Source organism: Aricia agestis, chromosome 16, assembly GCF_905147365.1.
Source record: "Aricia agestis chromosome 16, ilAriAges1.1, whole genome shotgun sequence".
Lineage (NCBI taxonomy): Eukaryota > Metazoa > Arthropoda > Insecta > Lepidoptera > Lycaenidae > Aricia > Aricia agestis.
This window is the reverse complement of record NC_056421.1, coordinates 5,912,729-5,938,936: the sequence shown is the minus strand read 5'-3', so window position 1 is coordinate 5,938,936 and position 26,208 is coordinate 5,912,729. Positions and strand designations below refer to the sequence as shown.

Sequence of the window (26,208 nt, the reverse complement as noted above, 5' to 3'; positions counted from 1 at the left end):
CCCTCAGGCGCGTCGCCTGCTCGTTTCCCCCTTTATGAAAATGCTATAAAATTCTCTGTGCTAAGCGAACGTGATTGTGTCATATTCGGATATAAAAGCTTTAGTTTGTGTGTTTTTCCTTCGGTCTGCAAGCAAGTTTCTTAATATTTTACACCGGTTTTCTATAAGGCCATAATATTTTTAGAAACCAATACAAGACCTACACACAGGATACGGGGAGGCCGATCGAATCCGATCACAGGCCGAACCTGACCGTGCACACATTGCATGGTATTTGCCTGCCATCAGTCCAACCGGATTCGATTGACCTCACCGTATACTATATGCGTCGCCTTTAAGCATATTATAGTGTTAACCATGCAAAGCTATACACAGTCACGTACAAACATTTTTCCCCAAGTCCAATAAAAGTTGTTGCAGCATTTTTTACTAAGGTTAATTAAAAACCCTTTTAAATGAAGCGACAATTCAATTCAAATTACGCAAGACGCTACACTCTGTCGGAATTTGTTAATTTATATTTTAATACTCTCTTTCAAAAGACTGGCGCTGTTTTTTAATGAAAATCGATCCCACTTTTACGCATAACTTTTAAATTGTTTACTCTTTCTGAATAAAAAAAAAATTACTTTCTGAGATATCCATCACAAATATTGCAAACGCAAGAATGTATCTATGTATTTTTCCCACTTTGCTTGGGGAGGGAAATTGGATATCTCCTACTCCTCCTACCTTTGTTCTGATTAATTTCGTTGCGGGTCCCATGGTCCCAAGACAGATTTAGCTTGTCCCATGGGTATCCCTGAGATCATATCAAAGGGTTTTCGTGGTTGGTTACCACTGTTGATCCTGGCGACAGGGAGTTGCAGTGGTGGGAATGTGTGGTGGGGCATTTGCCCTTAAAAATCTATCTATTTTTCTGTCTTTCCGTCTGTTTTTTCTCCCATCTCTCCCCGGGAAGAGTAAAAGAAGGATACTCTTCTTTTGATCATCCCAGGGAGTGGTGAAGGGTGAAAGGCGAACTAAATTCAGCAAAACAGCATCTAGTATTTATGAGAAATACTAGTGACGGTTTTAATATAAAAAAATAAGTCTGAGTTTACAGAAACAGAAAAGCCCATTAAATCTTTAGCATTCAGCGGCGCGGCGGAAAATTAAGGGGCCAAACAAAAGGCATCGCGCCTTATGTTGACTTCATTAAATATCACAAAACTCACAATCAAAAACAATAATTAAAGTATTGTTCATTATAATAATCTATGACGTATTTTGTAGATTAAAGATGAATTTTAATCTTAAAAAAAATATTACTTCCGTTCCTCACTATCACTCACGATGCGCCACTTGGTAATACATAAAAGCAATAAAGAAACGAAATGTAAAATTGACTGAACACTTGATATTTTTTTATTCATTTTTTGTATCACCGCGTCGCATCTACGTATGAGACGTACCTACGTACTCATTCGGTGTGACCGACCCCTAGTTTGAGTCAAAAAAATGGTTTAGAATTGATTAGATGACGGAAAATATCAAAAGTTACACAAGTAGACGTATAATACTACAAATCCGCACTACATATTTTATTTCAATGTAAATAAGACAGTTTAATAAACTACTGCTTTTACACAAGTAGGAGAGCAATAGCAATACAAAATAATTATATTCTTGCACGAAAGAGAGATATTCGTGCTTCGCGACCGAATTACTATCGAATTCTCTCCGCGCGCGAACATAAAATATGCGAGATTGAAAATTGTAAGATGAGATTCTATTGACATGCCATCAGCGGCCTATGAATATCAAATTACATTTGATCACGTTGCATTTTATCAATAGTTAATGGAATCAGGCGTTACTTTGCGGAAATCCATAGCTTAAAATTTAATTTGTTATTATTTTTAGCAATATTCCGCGAAATTAACTTCCACCCTTAAGTAAATGAGTGAGTGTACGCATAGGCATGCGTACAGCACGTCCCTCCTACACTGCCTATGCGTACACTCGCATGCAAGAACCTGCAAACACCAGCACCACACAAGCAATAATGTTGGCAAATCCGTGCAAGGCCCCTCACCACCATGGGCACCATGCAGGTTGAAACCTCGACGCGCGTTTCGCCCCAACACCGGAGCATCCTCAGGATGTGGACTCTACGAACAACGTCCGTTAAGTAAGTAGAGTCCACATCCTAAGGATGCTCCGGTGTTTGGACGAAACGCGCGTCGAGGTTTCAACCTGCATGGTGGTCAGGGGCCTTGCACGGATTTTCCAACATTATTGCTTGTGTGGTGGTGATGTTTGCAGGTTCTTGCATGCGAGTGTACGAATAGGCAGTGTGGGAGGAGGGAGGTGCTGTACGCATGCCTATGCGTACACTCACTCATTTACTTAAGGCACAGAATATATATTAGTAGTACCAACTTAAGGGTGGAAGTTTATTTCGCGGAATATTGCTAAAAATAATAACAAATTAAATTTTATCAATACCAAAAATTTATTATAAGGTACAAAGTCTTCCATAATTTGTCAATATTTTCTACAGCAACGACATAATATTATTTTGAAATAACGTGCTTTGAATGATTTGTCACTCGCGATGCCTCGTATCAAATCCCTTTCGAAAATACATCATACAATAATAGTATTTTTAACTTTTAAGTATTGTTCTTTTCTGTTCACTGTTCAGTCAGTTTCTAGTGTCCAGTGTCAGACAGAAAAATTTATAATTACTATAGTATATTACGTACACAAGGGCTATCCTTTACAGGGTATTTCTCTATCATTCTTTTTGCTCCTAAAATTCTTTAGCCATGAGAAATATGGGATATAATATCCAGGATTTTTGATCCTTAAATTCTAATGGTAATATTTTTAAGCCTGGCTAAGCGCTCGGAAGCCGTTTGCAGTAGTAATCCCGGTCGTTTCTGATCTCATTTTTCTCTCAATTAAATTGCTTTGGAAATCCTCATGAGACTACGGTTTTAATTTTTAACAATACCTCGGTATTACGGTGGTGGGAGCAAAAGTTTATGTGCTAATGCTTATCCGGGCTTTTGTGGAAATAATTAGTTGGCATTTTATGCGTGGTAGATGGTAGCAATATGAAATGAGTTTTAGAATTTTATGTTTTATGCTAGTACTGTATTACGTACGTATGACTGTATGTTTTATCGACAAAGTTGACCTTCGATTAGGTTTGAATAATTGTAATCGTTAAACGCCGTTGATGCGACTCAACTCAACTGGCTTACCACGTTTGCAGTCGTTACGGTCGCTCCTTTGTATCAGAAAATTTACGGCATTCCAGAAAAACAAATTTACAACTGATCGAGCGCCAACTTTGTCGATAGGTATTGTGATGATATAAAAATATTGAGGACTTTTAATATCACACTTTTAACTAAAAATCAATTTTAACCAGTGTTTATAACCTAAGCCTTTAGTAGATATTCATTTTAAGCCTAAATTATTAATTAAGACCTCAGATAGGCTTCAATAAAATTACAGCGAGAGCGAAGCGAGATAACGATCGGGGACCTAAAAGACCCCATGTTTATGAAATATTTATGTCCCACACACGAACTATTGAGTAACAAAAGGCGCAATACAATTTTAGAAATATTTGATGCTGCACGGTTACTCGCGTTGACTGTTGAGGGTCAAGCATCGTTACATGGGGTATAAAATATCCCCATTAATTCTTTACAGTTTAGGTGACTATTTAAGAGCAACTAGGATTGTTTTGATAATTATGATGAATAAAATATGAAGTGGCTTCAAACATTTTGGCATATAAGTAAATACACTAAATACCTGGCAAAAACTTTTTGGACGAATGTGTAATGAATTAATAGGGGATGAAAAGTATCCTATGTCCTTCCGCGGGACTCTAAAGTATTTCTATACTAAGAGGTAACAGACACACTTTCGCATTTTAAGATCGCCCAAAGGTCGAAATTCGTCCTTAGTTTCAACGACATTAGGACTACTAGGTCTATATTTTGTAAAAAAATATTGACTTTATAATATTTTTTTTTCAGAAACAAGTTGTGGGACTCAGCTGATCTCAGACTGGCCGTGTTTAAAGCATTGTCTAATAGTATCTAAGATTATGTATGATAAAAGCGTAATTTCAAAATAATATTATTAGTTCGATGCACTCCTACACCATATAAACTATAACTATACAAAATTTCATTCACCTACGTTTACCCATTTTTCGTCAAAGGGAATACACAGTTTTTCGTTCGCGAATTAATATAAAGATTAGTATGAATGGCATAAAATTGTAAACAAACTCTAAGAAAAACTGATATTCGAAAGAATAACGATTGAAAGCTTCGAAAGTTATAATTGGAAACAAAGGTCGCGTTATCCGCAAAAAACTGTAATTGCAATACGATTCCTCGAAAGTTTTTCGATGATCGAAACTGTAATTATTACGGACGCAACTTCCAATAGAACTCTTTAACTGACAGAAACTTCGGGAATGTCATCTTTCTCAAACGTAATTTGCCGAAGTTAGTCGATCTTTGACGATAACTTTTATGGATAACGAAATGTTGAGCCGCTGCGTCGTCTTAAAGCTTTATTGTTTTATTTTATTTACATTTTTTTCTTATTCTTCTCTATTTTAATTGAAAACGCCTAGTCTCTCTGTATTATTTCATTTACCTTTTTTATTTGTAACTAGCTGTCCCGGTGAACTTCGTGTCACTTTAAAACCTTCCCTGGACTTCTACGGATATTTTAAGACTAAAATTAGCCCAATCCGTTCAGCCGTTTTCAAGTTTTAGCGTTACAATTGAAAATCCATTTTTATATAGATTTGTAACTTTTCTTAATTGAAGACATGAGTGGATGAACCGGGTAACTAACATTATACGACATAAGAGCTCTTTTTTCCTTAAAATTTGACCAAACCCTGTAACTTACCAACTTTATCATCTGGCTAATATATCTGTACATAGAATCCACATCTTTTAAATTTGTAATTTCCTTTTTAATTTGGATGGAATTTCCCATTTCAAAAGTTGCAGTCTTTCATCATTATTTCAAAAGAAAATTAAAATTAAGGCGAGGATAAACCCCAATTTGTTATTCCGTGACTCCCGGTTTACCTAGTTCCAATATAATAACGAAGTGTTAAATAATATGAGATATAAAGCACAATATTCAAAATACCTTAAACCATAAACATTTTAATAAAACGTAATACTTTGGCTGTAATTAATTTACAAACTTACCTCCGAAAAAACTCTATTTCATCGAAATATAAGTATTAACTAGGATAATTGTACATTTTATTTGAATAAATTGTTAGTAAATCTATATTAAAAATTCTTTAACCGAACAATTTTGTTTCTTAATATTTATTTCCAAAGATATTTAAAAAAAACATGAAAAATAGAGAAGATCCGCCCGAGAACCTGTAGTTTTATGCTAAGCTAAAATGAATCTTATTGCGATGCGTATACGCTTGGTCTTTGGTTGTGTGCAAGGTTATCGTTTTTGATTGAGATTAATCCCCGCCTTAAATCTACACGTAACTTTACCTTATTAAAAAACTTTATACCGCTAGCCTTGCGAGTAGTATAACCAAAATCGTTGAATAACAAAATATTAAATAATGAGCCAACTTGAAAAGCTACCTTTAAAGTTTCAGCTCAAAATCCAACTATTTTATAAATTAAATTAAAGAAGGTCTGACTTCAAGGGAAGCTTTTTAGAGTTCCGTACCCAAAGGGTAAAAATGGGACCCATTACTAAGACTTCGTTGTCTGTCCGTCTGTCTGTCTCCAGGCTGTAACTCAAGAACCGCTATAGCTACCTCTGAAATTTTAACAGATTTTGTCTTTGTGTTGCCGCTATAACAACAAATACTAAAAATAAAATAAATATTAAAGGGGGGGCTTCCACACAAAAAACACAATTTTTGGCCTATTTTTCGTCTATAACGGTACGGAACCCTTCGTGCGCGAGTCTGTAGGGCTAAGTACGTAACTATTTTATGACTCAAACAATCGGACGAGAATACCGCGTCCTGCTCTAACAACGTCATTTTACGTTTGTCAGAGTGGGACGCAGCATTCTCGTCCAATTATTTGTGTCTCAAAACACTTTCATGGTACAAGGCCTGACTCGCACTTAGCCGATTATTTATGTATTCTGTACCTAGCCTTCGAAAAATAATTATAATTCTGTTTAGGGCACTGAAAAGCGAAATAAAGGTCACTGGGCACCTTAGTATGGAAATTTTACCCACGGCCTACAGAAACAAAATTAGTTTGGATGTTTAGATACACATCCCTAGTTTACGAAAATATATGTCGCATCAATGTGGAAGATGGGAATCTGCCCAAAAATTGAAAATAAAATATAAGTGATATCCTCTAGTGATAACACATTTTTCGACTAATTGTATTGAATGGGTGTCTTAATCACACAGAGGAATTGGTCTATGAGCAACTAAACTCATCGTGTTCATCTGCTGGCTCTAACAATACAAGTCTGTTGGGCAACTAAAATATAAAAACTAATTCCTTCTTACCAATACAGTGATAGACTGATGTATTTTCAAATAAAACAAATGTGTAGAATTAATATAGTTTTTATTCAACAAAATCAATATCTGTAGGCACGATAGTGTCATCTAAAAAACTTGCTGGTGCATCTATTTGTTCTTGGTGTCTGGCCCAAGACAAAAAGTAAACCATGCTGGCTATATGTGCGCAGCATCCAATAGTTCGGCAGCCGTGGATACAAGAACAATAATATTCTTCTATACTGTCTCTGCCCTCTCTTGTGGGGTTCATCAATATGTAAGTGTAATATTGCTTCCTTCTGACGTGTCGGGACTGAATTCTGCCGCGTATTAATATTCGGTTATTGACCAATTCGTGGTGCCGGTGCAAACTCAAAGTCCAAAAACACAGCAGTAATCGTTAAAATAGTTGAAGCTCAAGAAACACACAGAACACACAGATCGCAACGACAATGGACGAGGGACTGCGGCGAGCGACGAAGCTCAGGTAGCGCGGGCGCCGAGCACAGGTCAAACCGGTTTAAACTCGTCTATCGTGCGAAAGAGACAGCTAATGCTAGTCCCTGGCCGTACATTGTTAGAAGGCGTTTGTTATTTTATTGATTACAATACTTAATTGATACGTTTTTATTGATTACAATACTTAATTGATGTTAAGCACATATTTTGAATCATAGTTGATTTTAGAACTCTCCCACGGTTTAAAAAAAAAAAACCACACAGAATGAAATGTAGGCTAGGACTCAATAATCTACAAGTAATTTTATATCTGTAGGAAATATTTCGAAAACCGGGTCAGATTATGCCCAGTTACCTTTTAGACCTAAATTTCGGCTTAGGACGTGACAAAACTTCGTAATACAACTAGTGTCTTAAAAGAATTTTGCTAAGCCATTTCGGTTGCGGTAGAGGAACATTTATCAACTTCTGTTCTACAGCTGGGATCAGAAGATAATATTCGTCTAAATCTATTTCAAATCTCTACTGATCGTAGTAGAGACTAGAAAAGTATTGAACTGAATTTATATGTTTGATAGAATCTTTTCTAGATGCTTTCAATTGTTTTTAATGTTAAATGGTTGTTTACCCTTTTGTTTTGGGTAAAGCCATTACTTAAGACCCTAAAATAAATTAATATTATAGCACAATTTTACTGTGTATATCTTACCTTATATATAAAATTCTCGTGTCACAATGTTAGTTACCGTACTCCTCCGGAACGGCTTTACTGATTTTTACCTAATTTTATATGCATATTCAGTGGGTCTGAGAATAGGCTACTGGCTACTTTTATATTGATAAGTGCATTTGTTGAATAAATAATAGTAAATTATTACAACTCGAGGCTGACGGCGACCATTGTTTGTGCGACGGGATAGCGATGGATGTTGGAATGGTGCCATACTTATTTAGTCACTTCAATAAAATAATACGGGTGATATACTTTATATGACAGAACAACGTTTGCCGGGACAGCTAGTAATCATTATAAATTACGTGTTAAGACTCGTACGTAGAGTAGGATATGAAACATGTATAACTTATGAAGTAATTGTCATTTTTTGTTTCTTTTTTAAAACAATTAAGTCTCACTTCCTTTGGGTTAAATTAAAACTTTGATATAAAAATAATAACCACGATAAAAATTCAATCCTTCATGCCGTATTATAATTTTCTTTGTTTGAATAATTACGGAAACGAACAATTCGTATTAGGAAATAAAGTGTAAAGAGTCAAATTAATATTTTCACGCTCCATAAGGTTAAAGTAAGGTCGGCAGCATGAATTAAATAACTTTTAAAGATACATAACAAACCTTGTAGGTACATATTTTTTTAATTTTCTTATTTTTATATAATAAGCATATTTTGTTGGCATCTTCACTAAGTATGTTACCGTTAGAATGCAGAATACGTTAACGTTCACATTACCTAGGCAATCTGCAGATGAAATTTTTAATAAAAAAAAGCTTACTTATTTTGCACTTGACCTAGTTAGTTTGCATTCTCTTCCTTCGTAAAAACTTTGACTTAAGCAGTCTTAGCTGGGTTTACAAACCCAGCTAAAACTGTTGTTGTTTTTTTTTTATAACAGAACTGTTATAACAGAAAAAGTAACATTTTACTTTAAATTTAATAATTTATTCCTGTTTATATCCAAAAAATATTTTTTTTATACTTTAACTGACTCAACCAGATAATCTGCAGAATACCTTGTTGATCTGCAATCTAACTGGTTTACGCACATTAACGGTAACATGTATATTGTATGCCAATAATAACAATATGTCTTAAGACTGACTTTTCTCAAGTGAGTGTAGTAATATTAGTATTTAGTAGTATACATTTATACAATTCGGTAACATTTCGGACTGGGGTCGGATCCGGACCGGAATCGTGCCGGAATCGCACCGGAAGCGGCCGAGAGACATTCTCATTAGCCCGACTTACGTGCCAGAGATGACATCATTATGGCACTTTTGTGAGATACACGAGATTTCATTAGGCGTCGCGTTCAACAACAGAAGGCAATCTCATTCGAATTATTCACTCGAGTGAACGGTGGAAAATATATTTTTCTAATAATCCATAGGTACTATAATAAATATGAATGTTGTCTATCTGTTATCTCTTTACGCTCTAATGTTTAACCGATGGAGATACTTTAATTGTCGATACCTCTCTGTAATAAAAAATATGGTATGTCCTTACATGGTATAGTTTATTACCCCCAAAATGTACGGTTCCTGCGCTTACTATATTCAGCGCAATGAACTAGCGGCCGGGAAATCACAAGTATACACATTTTTTTTATATTAATAAAAAAACGGATATATAAAACGGCTAATCATCACACATGGTAAAGTTGATAATGAGCTAAAACTTGTTGAATGAGATTATAAAGTACCCTCTTTGATATAGAGCAAAGTTTATAACGACCCGAGAGAGATCTCGAGTGCTAGTTCTTCCCCCAGGCTGTAAAGAATTACAAAGTTAACTTCAAGTTAAGTCCGAAAAAGATGGTAATTTGTTTTAAGATATTAAAAAGTTTATTGAATGTTACTTATGAAAGTAAAATAAAAACTTAGATATATTAGTTTCAGAGTTAATCAAAATTAATTAATGTTACGTTTTTCATTTACGATTTTGATGAAATTTTCTATGGAGATTGGAGATATTTTGAGTCCTGACTCCTGGTGAAGCAAAGATAGTTTTTATTACGAAAAAGAACATGGTTCCTTCACATTAAACTCCTTTCAGTGCAACTATGTTACGAACGAGTTCATTAGAAAAAATTATATCCCAGTTTTCTTTGCGATTTAGGAATTAAAAACATCATTGAAGAATTGAGGATAGAAAGTGGGCTTAGTGGCTTAGTGACTTAGTGACTTAGTGGGCGGAAACACTCATCAGGAAGTCTCAATAGGAAACGCCGGGAAAACGGAAGACGGATCCCATAATTAGATTTTACAACTGGATTACCATCCGTTAGTTATTGGTAATTTTATATTGAAGAAACTACGCCTGTTAAAATGGAAGCTATTTTTGCTACCGAGCATTGAAAATTGTCCGCTAACACCTTTTAACCTTATGTAGTTTGTAATGGAAACAAAATTATTCCTAATTGAATTTAGTTAGTTACACGCGTCTGAAAAGAAAAAAAACTTGCTGTGTTTGAGTTGTGCATGTACCTTGAAGACCAGCTTATCTGGAAGGTTAGAAGTTCACAAGAAGAAAAATCATAAGCCCAAATGTATATGCGAACATAATAATTATATTATAACCTTCACCTTTTGGGAAGTCAGTTAAAAATCTGAAATCATAACAATGTAAAAATTAATTAACGAAAAAACTAATTAAGTACACGCGTCAAGCCCAGATTGAGTTTCAATAGCGTACCCCGTACACTTGGCACTTGTCAACGCAAATATTGCTCCACTCACCCCGCTCTTTATGTTAATTCAATAGGCTCCATTCCTCAAGGATTCCGAGTAGTTGGTACACGCTTTTGTTTTCGTTCACTTTTAAAAATCCGCTTTTTGTTCATAAGCCTTATTATGTAAGAAATTAGCTTTGTTGGTTAAGCATTAACTACGAAAAACAATAAAGCTTATAACTGATTTACACACAACTTATTCTTAATATTTAAGGAAATAACACCGCTGTTTTTCCATACAAACGTTGTCCCCTGTTTCCTCCCTGGATAATGCCGGTAGAGTTATATTTTTTTTCCTGAATATCTATGGCCACTATTAGCATGTTCCTATGTTTTCTTTTTTTCAAAATTTTATTTTTATAAAAGATAAGAATGAGCAAAAACCCAAAAAATAGCCAGATTTTCCTCTGTGTTCAAACACCCAGAAAACAAAACTGGCTAAAATATACAAAAAAAAAAAAACATCTCAAGCCTTGCTTTAATTCTTAATGAAAAAAGTACTTAAATCGGTTAAATTTTGGTTTAATTCTTAATGAAAAAAGTACTTAAATCGGTTAAATGTTGGAGAAGGAATTAGCAGACAACGAATCGAATATTTTCTGTTCTTTTATTAGAACTTTTGTTGTGTTGTCTCTATCGCGCTCTGCGGTGGGAGATTTGAGATTGGTGAGACAGCAATACATTTTCAAATATCTATTTTCAATTTCTCTCGCCCCTGGTGTATCCTCTTAAGTAATTAATAAAACTATGTCTTGTACACCAGATGGCCGTTTTCACCAACCGTAGTCTTAAATTTTACTTAGGCTTATCTTATACTTCTAAGTCCTTGAGGGCTTAAAGATATAGTAACACATAAGAGTCGTAAGAATGCTAATTTTAGGAGACCTAAAAAGCACTTAGCACTAATCCAAATCGCAATATTAAGTATTATCCTAAAAAGAAAAATGAAGTTATCGATATTTTATGAAAAATGAAGGCTGCAGCGCCTAGATTATTGACAAGTGATAACTTCAGCCTTCGAAGCCGCTGAAATGAATTGCTTTTCCTTCGTCTACAGAAGATTAAATTTTTCCCAGTGCAGTAAAACATTCCCTGAATTCATCCTACGAAGATGGACGTTATGAGACGACTTTATCAAAATATTTTATGGATTCCATACCTCAAAGATATGAACTATTATGAAATCGTCTTTTGTCCGTTCAAAGATAGCAGCGGTGACACTTGAATATGTAAGTAGTTCTGAGGTACATAAGAAAATATGTGACAAGAATTAAAATGGAGATCAATAAACGTATCATAGGCTGCGCACAACTTTGATATAGCGCAGCAAAACTGGACAAGGCAATGATTGAGACGTATGCTCCCCGATCTACTAATAACGGAAGATACCTTGAAATAAAACGCTATGATTTCTTATCCATTTCTGTCGAACGATCTTAAGTTGTATGTACACGACCCATACCATGATCATAACTACACAAAACCGTTAACAGAATAGACATTTAAATGATAATTTCATCGAGATAAAATATGTTGTTAATTATAATATTCTAACAATACAATTTGGCTATATCTAAACTATGTCGTTATCACCCAACTATGAGAGTGACATGGTTGATTTATTTAGCGGGGGTTGCGGAATCGCGGGAATAATTATAATTCAGAAGTAGAATTTCGTTATTAAATTTAGGCGCGACGAGATTTCGTGTCGAAGCTGAATTTGTACTCGAGACAATATGTGTACTGTGTACATTCATTAATAAATAGTATCCGGCAGAGGCCTTAATGGGCTTCGGCTTAGTATCAACACTTTTATATGGATTTCCATACCGTGTATTGGAATTGACGTCTGATCTTTGCCTAAGGCTGCCTTATGTATTGATGTCTATATTTGGAAGGTATATTTAAATATTTATTTATTTATTCATTAAGGTATATGGTAAACATGTTTTAATTCTTGGTATTAAACCTTACAAATAAAGAAATATTTGAGTTTTGAGAAAGATCATGGGATAGTTTTCATCCCGACACAATATTTTATGTTTTTCGGGCAGCACTTTCGGTGCATCAAAGTTGAGAGCAACACTTAGGGCCTGTTTCACCACTTCCTGATAAAGTCCCGGATAGGCTATGCATAACTTAACTGACTGAATCTCCATACTCTATCTATTAAGTTGTAGATAGCCTATCCGACCTATCAGGATGTGATGAAACAGGCTCTTATCTTATCCAATAAAAATATACGGTTGTTAAAATTAAATTCTTCTGAGACTTCGATAGTCTGAGAAGAATTTTATTAGATTTTAGTAGTTTTATCGTGCAAAGCATAGGTTTTGGCACCGCGGCACAATTGTTTAATAGTCAACAGTTGTATTCCCGGGATAAGAAGGCAGTCATGTGCAGTAAATCGCAATCAACGCTCACACTGGAAATGGACAACTGTGATTAGCGCCGTGTGTGAGGTGTGTGCTCGAAGGACCACCATTAGCGCGCTTGATTAACATAAGTTCGTATTGGCAAAGCATAGCAACTGAAGTAAGATAATTTTGGATGAAAGACTAAGCTAAGTTTAATGGGTAAATTGATATGTGAAAATGCCTACTTTCTGATTTTAGGAACGTTTATTTGCCACAACTTTGGAATCCTTTGGTAAATATCATCTTGATGAGTGGCATTCTTCCACCGTGCGTTTTTCGCGTAACTTTCTCCCGCGCACTGTAAAACTCTGTAACGGACTGTCACCAGCAGGTATGACCGGCCCAATACGACTTGCAAACCTTCAAGAAGAGAGCGTATTCCCTCTTAAAAGGCCGGCAACGCACCTGCAGCTCTTCTAGTGTTGCGAATGTCCATGGGCGAAGGTAGTTGCTTTCCATTAGGTGACTCATTTGCTCGTTTGCCCCTTATTTTATATAAAAAAATTATAGGTCTCTTCGGTAGATCAGTGATCAAATAGAATATTGATAGATGTATCTAATAATAATAATAATAATAATATATATTATTGAAGCAAAGGATAAATCAGTTTTGAAGAATAGAATTTAATCTTTAGCAATGTATCAGACAACTAGAATTCGCGAGAGAATATTAAAAAACAAATGAATTCTCTTTCTGGGACACCCTCGAAAAACGATTCAATAAAACTAAAATCTCGTAAACAACCCCATTGTGGGACTAACAATCTAGATGAGCTGTCAAATAACGTCGCACTACAAAGCGATGGCATCCAATGAAAAACAAAAACAGCCGTCCGACATGCTTTCCAGACTCCAGTTCATTGTTAAAGAAAAATATGTTTTTCGAAACATCGTTTATAAAGAAGCTTTAAATGGTTGATTTTTGTCTAGAACTAGTTGTTTGTCCGCAATTTTGTTGCGAAAAATCGTTATCGCGCGGAAACCGTCCCTTTTTTGGGATAAACCATTCTAATATCCTTTCCCAACTCTCAAAGTAATATCTTTATCCAAACACCAAAGTCGGTTCAGTGGTTTAATCGTGAAGACAACAAATAAACAGACGGACACTCAATATTTATAATGTTTATTTTTTATTTATAAGGATACTTAAACGACTTCGACTTTTAAAATTAAAATTAAGTAGTCGCCCGTTTATTATTCTGTTATCAATTTTTAATTACATTCGAAATGCAGGTTCTTTTTAACATTATATTTAAGATAAAAAGACCGACTTCTGTTTTTTGAATTTAAAACCATTGTCGCTAGGTACTCTCTCACCAAAAATCAAACCTCAAAATCCTTTTTTACATTTTTTTTAGTATACATATTATGTATTTAGAATATACAGACGCTCTAATCTGCTTAGGTACGAACTCAAGAATTTTAAAAACCAAATAATGGCTGAATGGAAGACACAGAATAAAGAAAGACAGAAAACCGGCGTGAAGTGAGTGAGTGAGTTTACCGGAGGCCCAATCCCCTAACCCCGACCCTATTCCCTTCCCTACCCTCAACTATTCCCTTCCCTTCCCTTCCCTACCCTCCCCTATTCCCTCTTAAAAGGCCGGCAACGCACTTGCAGCTCTTCTGATGCTGCGAGTGTCCATGGGCGACGGCAGTTGCTTTCAGGTGACCCGTTTGCTCGTTTGCCCCCTTATTTCATTAAAAAAAAAAACTTGTTGTGGTCATAAGCGTATTTATTATTTAAAAAAAAACACCGGGTTCCACTCTGGGAGTGCTAGGAGAAGTGAAAACACAACAGTAGAAATAGGCATCACGTAACGTGACTCGAGTTTAACATTTTTTGCTCATGCAAAAAAGTGCAACAGAAAAGAATGATTCCACTTCAAAAATCATCTTTTGTTATGCTGATTTTAGTGCTCATCACGGGCCATCTGAATGTTATAAGATAGTTGAACAGTGACAGAAGTTTCTACTACGTAAACGCATGTTCCCGGAACGGACGGTAATCATTCTTGACCTCGGAAATTGCTGCTATTTGTTAGTCAGAATGGCGTCAAAAATTTTTATCCGACTTCAAAAAAGAAGGTTATATCAATTCGACCCGTATGTATGTAATGTAAACTAGATGACGCCCGCAACTCTGTTGCGCCAAAACTCGTTTATCGCGTGGGAACCGTACATTATTCCGGGACGAAAAGTATCATATGTCTTTTCCCGGAACTCAAAGTACATCTATGGCAAATTTTAGCCAAATCGGTTCTGTGGTTTGGGCATGAAGAGGTAACAGACAGACGGATAGACAGACAGACACACACATACAGTATGTATGTTTTTATGTTTGCGTTCGCATATTTCCGGAACTACAAGTCCGATTTAAGTGATTCATTTTTTGTTGCACTAGGTATTGTTCAACTTAAGGATAACTGCAAGTTTCATCAAAATCAGTTCAGTAGTTTTTGAGATAGGGAATTTTAATTTTTAATAACGTACAATTTTGAAGTCGTTTTTATCTTTTTAAAATACTGTATTAATTAGTCAAACTGCAGATGATCTAAAAAGTTTAATATTCTTGAACTTTGCTCAGATCATCTGCAGTTTATCTTCTTCCTTAAATGAAATTGCGATTACTTTAGGTATTTAATTATTATAAGGGATTTATTATAAAGGGACTGAAATGGGACTAGCGAATAATTATGAAATAAAAGCTTCGGCTATAACAGAATAAAGGACGGGGCTGTTAATAAAGGACCTAGTCCCGTGATTGGAATTTAAATGGCCGTGTCCTTATCTGGGAGGAACAGCAACGTTCCGAGTTGAACGATAAGTGCCACTTATCTAAATGCATCTTGTTTTTACTGCTTTAGTTTTATAATAATAATAAAAATAATAGCTCCCACACCGGTTTCGGTGACGGTGGCCGGTTTCATTGAAACCAGGCCAGCAACGCAGGAGTAATTTTATAGTGCCCAAGTGTGTGCGCAGTACACAAGAGCACTCTCTATTCCTTTACTCTCATAACCCAGTGGGTCGGAAGACCGACAAGACCGGCGAGAGATCAGGCGCAGGACCGACTTTTTGCCCATCAGACGCATCATCTTACTTGTCAGATAATCAGGTTATTAGCCTGCATTATCCTAACCAAACTTGGAAATAACATGTTTCCAACGCGGAAATCGAACCCACGACCTCCGAGTCAAGAGCCGCACTCTATACCACTAGACCACGGAGACGTTAGTTTTAGTTTTAAACTGACTTGAATTTAAGGTTATATCTTTTTCTGCATTAACTTTTGTTAAGTACGTTGCATGTGCTCCAATTTTTAAGTAACGCTAGCATGTATAATATTTTTTTCCTTTAAAGTCAGCAGCTGACGTCTTGGAAAAAATATATACATGTACTGTATGCGAGATTAAAATGCTTTCAATGTTGATATTCTGCCTTTTAATTATTTAAAGATTCAAAGGTTTTATTTGCTCATTCAAAGATTCAAAGACTGTACTATGACTTTATTTAGCTAGATTCTAACAAGATAAGTATTTCAAGCCTGTTAAACAAATAATAAATATCTAATTAGTAGCAAGTTCAATATTATTCTACCCCTAACGGCACACCAGGCTTTGGACTTCGCGCCTACAGCAATATTTACTTTTTAAACAAACTAGACCAAAATATACAACGGCCTTTGCACGCCACTTGTTTAAGTTGTGTATTTTATGTCAATTTACTTTGACAGCTACGAGTATATAATAAAATAATTGAAATACAATGATTTGTATTGTAGAACCATATTATGAAATATGATTCTACAATACAAGGTACTTTTGGCGCGTGGCCAAAATAAGAACATCAACTAACTCCGCTAAAATATTGTAGAATTTGTAGAGTCGAGTGACTCTCTGGCCACGTAACAAGATAGCTGTCACTAAGAAGTGACAGCTGTCCCTGTCCCAATGACAATTTTATCCGAATGTCATCGTATCCTTGTAAGGCTGCGTTTCCACCAGAGAGGTGTTGCGAGAAATGTGTTTTTGACTTGAGCTTGCCGTGACCTCGCTCAGCGCAGTGATTCTATTGGAAAACACATTGGTGGAAACGCAGCCTTAAACTAGGCTTCGTTTCCACTAGAGATGTGATGCGAGGAATGTGTTTTTAAGATCCAATAGAATCGCTGCGCTGAGCGAGGTCACATCTATAAAGCGATTCTATTGGTTATCAAAAACACATTCCTCGCAACACATCTCCGGTGGAAACGCAGCCTCAGTCTGAACTTTTGAGGATACTTCATAGGAATACTACATCCTCATCCAAATAGGGAAACTAAATAGTTGACCAAATATAGCAAGGAGCACCGTCAACCTCTACGGTTGAATTATACTTGCTAAGCGGATCCCCACGCAAGAGAACCAGGAACTAAAGCCTCGACACGCAACTAGCGATGGTTATTAAAAAATACGGCTCAATAATATACATCCTTCTTTTTCTGGAAGCTGGTGAAATCAACAAAATCGCTGGATCGAAAGACAACAACATCTGACGTGAAAATAACAAAATCACCGAAGCTTCGTAATTTTAATATAAATTCCTATCTGATCTAAAAGAAGTCAAAAGCAAATATCAAATAAGAGAAAGCGAAAAAGTTAGATCATGATAAATCCTCAAGTTAAATTGGGTTATTTTAACTTGTTAACGCATTAACAAAAAACTCAATGAATGAATCCGAAGTAATCATAAAGTTTGTATTGAAGTTGCTTGCTGAGAGCGACAAACGAAAAATACAGAAGAGAGAACAATTGCTTCCTTTTATTGTTATGATTATCATCATAATATTATTGTAGAATGAGTATTTATTAATGTAGATGTATTTAGTCTGAAGACATAAGTCTTCAGGTTAAACCGATATCTATGAAATTTTGCATTTATTTTGAGTCCACAAAACACTGGAGTGGCGTGGAAAATCAACTCCCGAAACACTAACTCACTATTTGCTTACTAAACTTGAAGCTCTAAAAAACACATTATAAAGTTAAATTTTATGATGCGAATTTATCAACCTACGACGCGGTTTAAAATTAGTATAATCCAAAAAATACGACTGGACAAAACGGATTTGGTAATATTTGAATAGTATTCTTATTTTCATGCAGTGCCTCGAGAATTCTCAATAGCTCAGAATATGTCACGAGTTGTAATTACGCTTGCAATTAAAAGAAGTCGTTGAAGAATCCTATTCTCTTGCTAGCTCAGATGTTTTCAGATAAAGAATTCAAAATGTAGAGAATTTAAACAAGTTTGTTAAGACCATACGTGACTGAAAATACGTATCATTTTCTATACTTATTTTCTTCATAAAGAGTTTTGCAGTCTAATTTCTTTTGTATTATAAATGTTTTTCAAGAAAATGGGTTTGTTGCTACGTTTGTTGATAGTAATAAGTCGTTTTCTTTATTTTTTCATATTATTTGCATGCCCTTAATAAGTGGTTTATTAACCTGTATAATTTGATTCTAATATTACTGTATGTGTTATATTATTAAGGCTGTTTTACCATCTTATGAGTGACAAATAACTTATTCGGAAATGCTGATGTTCTATTTGTTACCATTCAAGGAATTCTCTTTATAATAGAAGGTATTATTAGAAATAGCAATGAAAGCTTAAATCTACTGGTACTTTGAAGGCAACTACGTCAAAGCTTTCCCTATTAGGTTGCAACGTAAGCCCACAGTTTAGAAACTTTGCAATGAACTTTCATTAGAGGCAAGTTTTATCGTTAGATTTTGTGACATTGATCGAGTAATACGGATGCTATATATTTTATGAAATAAGGGGGCAAACGAGCAAACGGGTCACCTGATGGAAAGCAACTTCCGTCGCCCATGGACACTCGCAGCATGAGAAGAGCTGCAGGTGGGTTGCCGGCCTTTTAAGAGGGAATAGGGTAATAGGGGAGGGTAGGGATGGGAAGGGAAGGGAATTGGGGATGATAGGGAAGGGAAGGGAATATAGATACTACTTACTGCTATGACTGTTACTATAGTAATTTAATCCACGATGAGAGCGATGGTGAAGAAGAAATTTTCATATATATTTTTGAATTTCTTTTGGAGTTCGCCTTACTCCGTAGTTTGATTTACATGTTGAATAGAAATCAAAAATATTTATAATCCCTATATTTTTTTAACCAATGTCACACAAATCGCAATATTTTCAAACCACTACTGCATCTCCTATGTCGGCAGGATCGACAGCAGTGAGTAGTGACCAACCAAAACTCCTATTAATTTTTAGATTTTTTAAAAATAAATTTTAAACTATAAAGTTTAAAGAGTATACTAGCTATTGGACCGAGCTTTGCTCGGTATTCGAAATTAAATAACATTTTCTAAAAATGATTCCTAGCTAGATCGATTTATCGCCCCCGAAACCCCCTATATACTAAATTTCATGAAAATCGTTGGAGCCGATTCCGAGATTCCAATTATATATATACAAGAATTGCTCGTTTAAGGATATAAGATAAATTTTTATACCTAACACAATAATAATATATACCCTACCCGTACTTAAAACTGTCAACTTCCAAGTCTACAAATATAATATTCGAATCAAATTATACAAGTTAATTTATATACCTATATTTTATAATCACTAGGTTGGTACCTAGTACCTCCAATCGACATGGTAATTACTTTGACATCAAAATGTTAGTGCTACGCCATCAATTATAATTTATTTGGACCACTCGGCCGTTACTATTAACCGCAGTCGTTTGACCCAAATAGACAGGCTATACGAGAATAGACTAAAATTCTACCTATTGTCTAAGCTTACAGGTAAGTACAAACTGAACAGACTGGAGAATCTAGATAGAGTAAGGGCCTGTTTCACCACTTCCTGATAAGTTCTGGATAGGCTATCCACCACTTAACTTGACAGATAGAGTATGGAGAATCTTTGAAAAAAGTTTTTGAAAGGCCAATAAACATTTTTGGAAATTCGAGGTCTCTGATAAACCGTCAGATAAAATAAACGTCTGACAAAGTTCCTTAACATTTCATAGGCTATGTGGGTATTTTTTTACATGTGATGTAAGATTTTGTATCGGCCGGACCCACGTGCGAGGCTGTTGCTTCATCTCATTCGGAACGGAATCTTGTAATTTAGTTTTGTTTTGTTTTTTTTTTTAAGTTATTACCAAATTTGGTATAATAGTAGCAAGTTAACATTTAATTCTTTACAAACTTTAATTGTGTGCAAACAATAAAGGCGTGGAAATTATTTTTTCGAACATACCATTGTACATATCCTGGTCATATAAATTTAAACCACAGATAGTATTGAATGAAATATCCATAACGCAACTCAAAAGATTTCCAGTCTTACGGACTTACGAATTATACAATCCAAATAAACTTCACTATAGAACCGCGTTCGATGTTCCGAACAAACGCGACGACCACCCCTCACGGAGGGTTCGCAGCTACTGAATTGTTGAGTCAAACTAAACGCCACGAACACAAAAACGTCCCCCGCACACCCTTCTATACAAAATGCACAAAATCCGAAGAAAAAAAGCGAGAAAGGAATGCGGGGTATGGATGGGCGGTATGGAGCAAAAAACATGTGAACCGCCATTTTTTTAGAACGCAAAATTACCGGATATTATGTTTTGACTTTACCGTATTTGACCGGAAATTAAAATGTTTTTATTCTTTAATAATAAAAATGCGTACATCTTTTGACATTATGGGACAATTCAAGGAGGCAGTTACGAGAGTTAATTTAGAAGCAACATTTTAAGGGGAGGTTATTTCTAAATTAGCAGGTCGATGTCTGTCAGTGCGAATATCGACGTAAATAACATCAAAATAACATTCATATCAGCGCGCCTTGTACAGTGGCGGTTACGACGCTCGCCGCGTCCATGATACGGCCAAATAGGAGAAAAAACCTTTTTACTTAGATAAAAAATAGTATAACTAAACATGTATCCGTACATTTCCCTGTAAAATTTTAATAGTAATCAAACTATCCAAATTATTTTTTGATTGAGTCCCTGTAAGTCCTATAAAACTCAAAATGTTTTTAAAATCGAGGTTGTTTCGGATTTTTTTTTATCGAGTAAAATTATCTGTATTGTGTTTCTAACCATAAAAGTCACTAGTTAAAAGATGTATCTATACATGTATATATTTTTCAGTTTTTTTTAATGACGCTTTATTTAAAAATTACTCATTCTAGAAACGTGAATTTGGAATAATCTAGCCTTAAGTAAGCGCTACTTCATAATAGACGATCTCAGTATCTATTTGTATAATAATTAATTCGATAAGCTAAAGGCTTAATTGAAATTGTAAAGTGACGAAATTAATTATAAAATCATCTTTACTTGAAACAACTTTTCCTCTTCTTTTATTTAAAATTTCATTTTACATTTACTTAAAAAGAATAATTAGTATATCTATATTATATTATGTAGTATAACAGTTAGGGTAGGGTTGCACCAGAGTCGTGGTTAAAGTTAAAGTTATGGTCAAAGTTATGGTTATAGTTAAGTATATTTAACTTTAACCTTAACTTTGACCACAGAATTTGACAGAAGACGTTGTTGGTCCGACAAGGCTTATAAAGAACGTGGGCGGGGGGCGCTGCTGGTAAAGGAGAACTGTCAAAAATGGCGTTTTTGTATGATGATAGCGTTAGTTCCTTTTTTCGCCACGTGCATGTAAAGCCTTGTCGAGCTCTATGGTTATGGTTAAATATGGCGTCTTGATGGCGTCCATTTTTAACTTTAACCAAAGATTTGACATTTTGCATTGTAGCTAAAGTTACAGTTATAGTTAAAGTAAGTTGGTGCAACCCACCCTTAGTTGATTAATTTTTAGAAGAAAACATATTTTTCTACTGTGATTCATATAAATATCAATGCTTCAACATCCAGACTTTAATATTATAAATGCGAAAGTGTGTCTGTATGTGTGTCTGTTACCTTTTCACGCTCAAACCACTGACCAATTTTGCTGAAATTTGTCGTGGGGATACTTTGAATCCCAGTAAAGGACATAGGATACTTTTTATCCCGGAAAAATGTACGGTTCCAGCACGATAAACGAATTTTGGCACAAAGGAGTAACGGGCGTCATCCAGTACAAAATATTTAAGTAAGTTTTACCATTCAGCGTCTGTATTATCATCACCAATTTCACCTCTTATCATATGGGGGAAGTTTCTCGAATATTTAGCAAACTTCGTCTCCACGCTCAACATATTCTGTTGTTATGTAAAAAATAGCACAACATGAATAGCAAATAACCGCGTATTGAAGGCAAACTGAGTTTGGACACAAATGGAAAAATCATGTCACGTATAGTCAAAGCGAATTCAAGTCATATCGAATTTTGCTATTGCATGCGAGTTAATTAAAAACGTGTATCTACGTTGAAAGATTTATCAATGAAAAGCATAAAGCATTTAAGGGTTATCAATTCAAGAGATGAAATTTTAAATATCTGCCTTCCTTCGATCGCGGATTCTTGGAAATCTATTGTTATTCTATTGTTGTCGCAGTCACCGGTGTCCTTATGGGGGTCGAGAGGTTGACATATACTAGCAGCAGTTCGACGCCATCACTAACTGTCATTTTTCTCAAAAAATAAAGGACTATAATATACGTAACAAAATAGTATTTTCACTATACAACAAACTTCAATAAGGCTTGCTTGCGACAATCCGAGTTACAGTTATGTTAAAATATAATAAATTTATAATATTTAAGTAGAAAGAAATAACATAATATTAAAAACATGGTTAACCTTAACCCCAATAGTTACAACAGAGCCATGGAGTTTTAAGTTTTAACCCTCAAATATATGGCATATTTCATTACGGCCGTCGCACAAGGTCAATGTCAAAATATTCCCAAATGTCGTTTGGGCCGGAGGAATTTTATCGGAATTCACGCCCAAGCCCTAACAACGCCCACTGGGCTGTAATGCCTTGGTAGAGAGAAAAGTTCCTAAATTCTCTAATTTCATTGATTAATATTCACCGTCCTTCCTAGCCGATTATTTTTTAAGTTTTTACATGAAAGTTAATTGAAATAATATAAAGAATGTTAAACATCTACTGCAAACACTTAAAAAAACTCACTTACAGGAAATGTAGGCAACATTAAAAAAAATTGGGGTAAATACGAGCCAAAAATAGTCGTGTCACCGCGGTATATTTGGCAGCTCTTTATTTACACCTGTCGTAAATTTTTCGGTCTCCGAATGAATTGAGGTCACGGAAGACATCGAGAATATAAACGTCGGGCTTTTTTTACCAGACTGCGGAAGATATAGGGTTATTACCGTGCGGGATCGATTCTCAGTTTCGTGATATTTACCTGTAAACAAAAAGGAAAGGTTAGATTGTGAGATATTATTAACTATAAGTATGAGACGAGTGTTATTCATGTTTGTACTGGAAGGATTTTCTTTCTGTAATGGTGATATACATTGAAAAATTTAAATCCCTGATGATGAATTAAAAAAAAGCACAAGTGGCGATTGTGTAACGTTTTGTATAAAATGTGTATTTTTTTAAAAAAGTGAAAAAAGTCAGGGCAAAAACCACGTTTTGGGCTTTTTTTAAATCTACAATACTTAATATGTGAAATGGCGTGTGCGTTACTTTTTCTTGTAGGACGATTTTTTCTCTCAAATATAAATTAAATATAGATCAAAAAAAGTAGATGGGTGTTCAATTTTCTAAATCTCGATTTTAATAACATACATTCACACGGACGAAGTTGCGGGCAACAGCTAGTCTTAAATATTCGCGACCATACGAAAATATTCATAGCCGAACTTATCATACTCTTTTGTCAGATAAAAACTATAATACTATACATAATGTCTACATAAAGTCGCGGTTATAATGTAATTGAAACTTTACAACAAGGCGTTAAGCCGTCTACTTTGTTACCTAATGTTTCTTTCATTACCCTTAAGACCTCATTAAAAACTTTTGCAGGTCATAAGCCGCTGGACGAAATGACACAATAGAAATAAACTTTCAAATTAAAACAGCGATGCTGGTACTTTTCTTCACAAATGACTGTAGAAGTTGTGGCGTTTTGGAGGTATCTTCTATTTTGTTGCCGTTTATGGAATATTCATGTCTGGAGTCTCCAGACATGAATATTCCATAAACGGACCTACCTACACCTAATCTCCAGACTGGAGATTAGGTGTAGGTACTTAGAGTTACTTTGTTTATTTAGTGCACAAGTCACAACTAAATCTATTTATGGTCGAAGTTAATTTGGTAATAGCAATATTTCGACCTTTGACTTCGGTTCGGTTCACGACCAAAGCTTTGGCTGGACACTATTATTTACTAGATAACATTTGATAAAATAATATTATGTCGACTAAGACCTGGTTCACATGGTACAAACCTGCACGTTTTTTGCAGTATATTTACGTCTTAACATTCACACTTCGATCATTGTACTGCAACAAATCGAAAAACAAATTCAGACGTGGGAGAGCCATGCTTCGGCATGAATGGGCCGGCTCAACCGGAGAAATACCACGTTCTCACAGAAAACCGGCGTGAAACAGCGCTTGCGCCGAGTGAGTTTACCGGAGGCCCAATTCCCTATCCTATTCCCTTCCCTACCCTCCCCTATTCCCTTCCCTTCCCTTCCCACCCCTACTCTCCCCTATTCCCTCTTAAAAGGCCGGCAACGCACCTGCAGCTCTTATGATGCTGCGAGTGTCCATGGGCGACGGAAGTTGCTTTCCATCAGGTGACCCGTTTGCTCGTTTGCCCCCTTATTTCATAAAAAAAAGTATAATCGACGTGTGAATGGTTCTACATACAGGTATACATTGTATGCGCCACTATTTATTCGTTAAGACGTATACTGCAAAAAAACGTGCAGGAAACGTGCAGGATTGTGCCATATGAACTTAACCTAACTAACCTTCACCAAAAATATATTAAGTCCCGCTTACCAAAAAATCGTTTGACGAAACCGGTGTGTGTGAAATTACACTTAAATAATAAGATTCTTCCCCTAAGAGATTAAAGAAAGTTAAGAACGACCTACATTAAGTTTTAGCAGGGTTGCCTGTCATACGAAAATGTTTGTACAAAATTCGTCAACGACTTGAAAATTATTTTCCCTCTGATGATACTTTTATGCCATCGATATAAGCATCACTCCTATAGAGATTACAATGTAGTATAAATCTGAATGCACTATATGTATAGGTCTATAGGAGTAATAATAACTTGTGTTTGTCAGCCCTAAGCTACAGGTGGAGACAAAAGTAATTTTACAAGAAGTATTCGCCGCGCCGTGCCATCTTATTACAAGCACTTCAGCCGAATTGCTACGTTTCTTGTAATTAATATGTCTGCTGCTTTTGTCGCTAATGCTTCGTAACTCTTGCAAAAATTTAAACCTTATGTGAAATCATGGAGAGTCATGTGAGCTTACCTACATTTAAAATGTGAACAAAAGGCATTTCGAAAGACTCGTTTATTTTTTATGAAATTTGAAATTAATTCATTGGATAACTTAATGAATAAGTTTAAGTTTCTTCGACTAACAACGATGTTAACGCAGCGGTTAAGGTGTGCTGTCTTTAACTATCATTAATTATGTGTTACATACAGACAAAACTTTTTTAAAAGCTTTTATTTAACTTGCTCTGTATGTATGTAAGTATGTATGTTCGGGTGAAATTTTGTAACTCAATTTTGAAGCAGATATATTTAACCGATCGAGCTGAAATTTTGCATGCACGTTTAGTTTCGATGACAATGCATTATATTCTATGTGACATCACTCTAAATCCAATATGGCCGACCATCCAAGATGGCGAAATAGTTATTTTCTATGCAGTTCTACAATATGGATATTAAATGAAAGGGCTTTTTACGAGTAACTTAAAAACGAATGTAATATCATACTACATTCAATATCGCGGCTCAACCAAGATAGAGGTATAGTTATTTTTAAAGCACTTCTGCAATATGGGTATCAAATGAAAGGGCTCATTAAGAGTAACTCAGAAACGAATGTAATGTCATTCTACATCCAATATGGCGGCTCGTCCAAGACAGGGGAATATTGTTATTTTTAAAGCACTTCTGCAATATGGGTATCAAACAAAAAGGCTCATTGAGAGTAAACTGAAAAGTCATGTCGTGTCCTGTCGTGTCCTGTCGTATCGTATCGTGTCGTGACGTGACGTGTCGTGTTGTATCGTGTCATGTCGTGTCTTGTTATGTCAAGTCAAAACCAGC

The 26,208-nt window shown here is 35.4% G+C and overlaps 1 protein-coding gene and 1 long non-coding RNA gene across 4 annotated transcripts in view; both read right to left on the bottom strand.

The window, feature by feature from the left end:
* LOC121734917 (apoptosis-stimulating of p53 protein 2-like) overlaps positions 1 to 26,208 on the bottom strand; it is a 353,717-nt gene that overhangs the window by 107,541 nt on the left and 219,968 nt on the right. The gene's annotated exons all lie outside the window — the stretch shown is intronic.
* LOC121734922 lies at positions 13,186 to 24,713 on the bottom strand. Its single transcript, XR_006036802.1, has 2 exons — positions 24,644 to 24,713; positions 13,186 to 13,305 (listed from the first exon to the last, which is right to left on the bottom strand). It is a non-coding gene; the product is annotated as an uncharacterized LOC121734922 (long non-coding RNA).